This window comes from Hyaena hyaena, unplaced genomic scaffold (genome assembly GCF_003009895.1).
Source record: "Hyaena hyaena isolate Hyena2069 unplaced genomic scaffold, ASM300989v1 scaffold_1233, whole genome shotgun sequence".
Taxonomy (NCBI): Eukaryota; Metazoa; Chordata; class Mammalia; order Carnivora; family Hyaenidae; genus Hyaena; species Hyaena hyaena.
The window spans coordinates 459597-464565 of record NW_024081867.1 but is presented as its reverse complement, the minus strand read 5'-3'; positions in this window follow the sequence as shown (position 1 = coordinate 464565).

Here is a 4969-nt window from a genome sequence, read left to right as displayed (position 1 = left end):
ATAAACAAATAAATAAATGTTTAAAAAATAGTCTTAAAGCTATAAAGCTTATACGTAATCAGTATACAATTTAGCAGGTAAAATTCAGTTATTTGTAATATCAGGCTATATGAGCCATCATATGAGAGGTCTTCTGAGTTCAAGGGCAGGAAGGAAGAAGAGGCTGACTATATTGATTAGGAAATTTATATTGCAAGAAATGACATATGGGCTGGGTCTCCATGAAGCATGGACAGAATTTCAATAGCAAATACCAGGATGAGAGAGTACTCCAGAGGGAACAGTATGAACAAAAAAACAGAGAGCTGGGAAATATGATATTTCAAAGTTAAGGTATTTTTACTTTTTTATTCTAACTTGTCCTAGACAAGACTTGAAGTATCCCACAAGGATGCATAAATTACAATAAGGTAATATGATTAACAATTATCTTAAAGAACCACTTCAGATATTTCTTGGTTGAGCTTAGCTTGCTAATAGTAAGAAGCAAAGTTGGAAAAGTGTATTGAGTTTAGAGTGTTAGTAGGTTTGGAATGCCTATATAAGAAAATTTTATTTTATTCATAAGCAGTCAGGAGCCATAGAAATTGTGCAAGCTGGAATTGAGAGGATATTAACTGGGTACTTGAAAGAGCACCCAGGCAGCAGGCTTGAAGACGGGTTGAAATGAAGGGTAAAAAATATGAAGGAGAGGATTAATTGCAGGAAGGAAATCTAGACAGGGAGTGAAAACATTCTGTGGCAAGACTGTGGCAGTAGAAATGAGAAGGAAGGGAAAGATGTGAGAGATGAAAGTAGGAGCATGGGGGAGGGGGCGGGGGATTCTTTTTTGAAACAGGAACAGAAAGGAAATGTCTGTGCAAAGTAAGTAAGGTTAATTTCACTTTCATTTGTCTGTTTGCGTTTATTCAAGACAGATTTCAAATCTTGGCGTTGTTGCTTGTGGTTGTGACCTCACCCTCTCCAACACAACTAATTGCCTTCAACTGGGTCTGGGGGACAAGAGGGAGGCAGGCTGACTCCCTCTTCATTTAGGCAGGAATGAAGGACTTTGGGGGGAATACAGATGTGTGCACGTAATAAATCTCAACAGAGCTGTCCCAGAGAGATTCACAGCCCAGAATTTGGACTAGAGAGATGAAAATAATTCAATCTGGCACTCTGTAGCTATAAAGAACCTTTCAACTGAGAATGCTGAATATATTCAACTTTCAATTAGCTATGCTAATCAACCGTCCGCATTGTCTAAAGAGCAAATAGCATACAATAGCAACAAAATCACCTTCCTTTATTATGTGATTTTGAAAGGTTTACAATTACCACCACAAATGTTTAAAGATAAGGTAAACCCAAATACACTGCAATACCTAATTTTCCCAGCGTGGAGAGGCTGGGGGTTGGGGGGATGAGGGGCCTGATGATGACCGGAACAACTTAAATATATAGACTTTGAGACATGTAAATAGTCAGATGACTACTATATTTATTAATAGAATTATACATGCTTTAATTATTTTTAAAAACAGTATGAATGGATAAAATGTTCCCTCATTTGATTTTTATGAAATAATCTTATCAAAGTTTTTGCACGATCTCTAACATTGGTGACTTAACCATCACGAGCATCCCCTTTTACACCCTGTTCCTCAATCTTCAGAGCACAAACCGCTTCTGGCAAAGCTGTTTCAGTTCATTCCAGATTCATTCCTAGAAACTTAATCTGCACTTGCACGGACCTATTCACATACCATTTTAATAATAGTAATAATAATAATACTCCTGAAGGTATATTTTTGATGTCTCTGCAAAGTAACAATTTATTTTTTGCTTTTTAAAACTAATTTTTAGAAGGCATTGTTACAGTGAAATCCAAAGTTGAGATAATTTGTCCAAGTATAATTAAATATATGTGCCTCCTTTTTTAAAATGGATTCTGTCATGTGATATCTATAAATACCTCAAACTAGTATTTTGAAGTTATCCCAGGCTAGTGTTCTAAATAAAACAATTGAGAGAGCACCCCTTAATTATGACAGGCTGTGCAAGAATTCAAGTGTATGACAGTTTACTTTTTTAGGGTGTGGCTTTTTTAGTAGCAAAAACAGGGCTCCTTTTTGGTAGTAGATGTTAATTGAGAATGAATGTGTCTAATGTTTTACAAATTTGTATTTCAAGCTAAAGAATGAAACCAAAAAATCACAACTCTCAGCTCTGTTTATTCTAATTAACTTCTTTAACTGCTTTTTTTTTTTTTTTTTTTTGGTTCCTCTTTGCTACTTCTCCTTCTGTGAAGCAGAGAAATAAATCATCCTACGTATTATATGGGGATAAGTCACTATACCAGTTACATAATTTGTGGGGCCAAATGCATAGTGAAAATAGATCTCTGTTAAAATATTGTTAGGAATTTCAAGACAATGACAGCAAAGCATTAAGCTCTCCACGCACAGGGCCACATTCAACTGCATGTCACAGGCACATGAAACCAACCCTGATGACTAATACCACTGTCCTAACTGTGTCTTGAGGTAATTGCAGACAAGGGGAAGCAGTGAGGCTCAAGTGCAAGGGCAACCTTCAAAGCTTGCGAACATGTAAAAGAGCTTTATATTTCTGAAGGACTCATGTAACCTACCTGAAATGTCCAGCTGATGTATTCTGTATTTCTGGAATATTTCTTCCTTCGTTTGGATTCCCAAACAGCAACGCGTGAGACAGGAAGAGTGAGAGAGAGCTTAAAATTGGAGCAAAATTAAGCTTAAAAGGTGGTGTTATGACATATTGCAAATTTCAAAGTTTATGGCTAATTGAAACTTTTCTGAGAGGAAAAATAAAGAATTATTATTCATTATTTGTGTAAAGTAGAAGTCTAGAAAACATTTTTTTTTTTCCTATGGATGCTAACTAATCATATCTCCTGGTCAGTTATCTGTCAGGGGTTTATATCCACAAAATCACATATTTCTCTTCACGAGAAACTTCTATTTGATGTGGAAAAAAATGCCATTAGAAAATCTAGTCATTTAAATTGTAGAGGCTTTTCACAAGTGGACCAAACGCTATTGCTGTGACTTCAGAAAAAATGTCCTGTCCAGCTGAGGAAAAATCAGATGAACATTTCCTGTTACATGTAAAAGTAACAAGAAGACATGAACTCAGAGATGAAAGATCAAAATGGGAATTGTGAGGAGTACAGCAGACTTAATTCCTCTGATGGATTATCTTTGGAAAGCTATAAATTTATACTGCTTTAAAATTTAAATTTAACTAAAGATATTGGAACATATGAACCTATTCATTTTATACAATTATTTGACTAAATGTTTTTGCAATACTCCACTGCAAAAATAAAATATATTGAAGGGAACGTGTCACCAAAATATAATACTTCCCTCATTGGCATAATGGGTCAGCAGTTAGTTCATCATGAAAGACAGGGTGACCTTTTGGGAAAAGAGTTAGATTTAACCATTTGTAACTAATGGAAGGATATGTCTGAGCTAATCGTAAAGGCAAAAACATGAGATCTTGTGAAACCATAAACACATTAATTGTAGGTTGTGTGGTACAATATTAATTTGAAAAATAATTCGGAAGTTCGAATAGACAATAATTTGGATTAGCAACATGGTACACTTCCCTTACAGCAAATGCTTTCTAAAAACCTGAATCCCCTCACTTTGCAAGAGCAGTGCCCGAACATGCAGAACAATACGGCTGAGCAGAAAACAATGACAGATGACACAGGCCTCACGGGACAGGAGCAGACTGCGGGGCTACGCAGATCTACACCTGGGCCACAAGGTGCGTCACTTTTTCTCTTTAAGTCTTGTTTTCCTCATCTGACAAAGGGATATAATAATCTCACAGGGTCATTATAGGAATTAGATATAATGTACTGTGTCTCACGGATTCCAAATCATGGATAGCTTTCCCATTTTAACAAGGTAAAAGTGGGGATGTGTCTTACAATTGACAATGACTTAGATTCAATAAAATGCATATATAAAATTCCTGGCACCTGGAGGTACTTATTAGCTATAAATTATTTGATTAGCTTTGTGTTAACTCTGTGCATCCTCGATTTCAAGGATCTCATGCACTTCCAATGGGCCACCTACACAATGAGGGTAATTCAAATTTATCCACATCAGACTCCACCCCTAACCTGAATTTGACCATAGAACATAAGCTTCCCTAGCCAGGTGACCATGGGGAATGTACTTAATCCGCCTGCATGCTGGTTATCTAATATGTAAACTGATGAGAACACCTTCTCCATAGGATCTTTGAAATGATGATATGAGACGGGTTATGTAGTAAAATACCTACCAGAATGCTGAAAAATGAGTGGGAAAATAGGGTGAAGGATGTGTGCTCTTTGGAAACCGACAGACTCACCTTTAAAACTAAGCAGTCCATCCATTCACTAGATTTGTAAATTTGGTTGCTACTTCCTTTCTCTTTCTGCACCTCTCTGTTTTATTTCCTCATCTGTAGAATGTGAATGCTAATAAAATCAAAATCATTTATTGTTTTCACAAATTCATTTATTAAATAAATTAATTAAAATATTAATGATATGGGGCGCCGGGGTGGCTCAGTCAGAGGTTAAGCCTCTGACTTCGGCTCAGGTCATGATCTCACGGTTCGTGGGTTCGAGCCCCGCTGCTGACAGCCAGCTCAGAGCCTGGAGCCTGTTCCGGAATCAGTGTCTCCCTCTCTCTCTGACCCTCCCCTGCTTACCCTGTCTCTCTCTCTCTCTCTCTCTCAGACATAAATAAAACATTAAAAAATTTAAAAAATATATTAATGATATATATATTAGATTTATTCCTTTATTTTAAATGTATATATGATTATGTGAAATATATATTACACATTACATATAGCATATTTAATGTCATATAGTATGTTATGTATATCATATACATATGCCATATATTATGCATGTGTATATGTGTGTTTG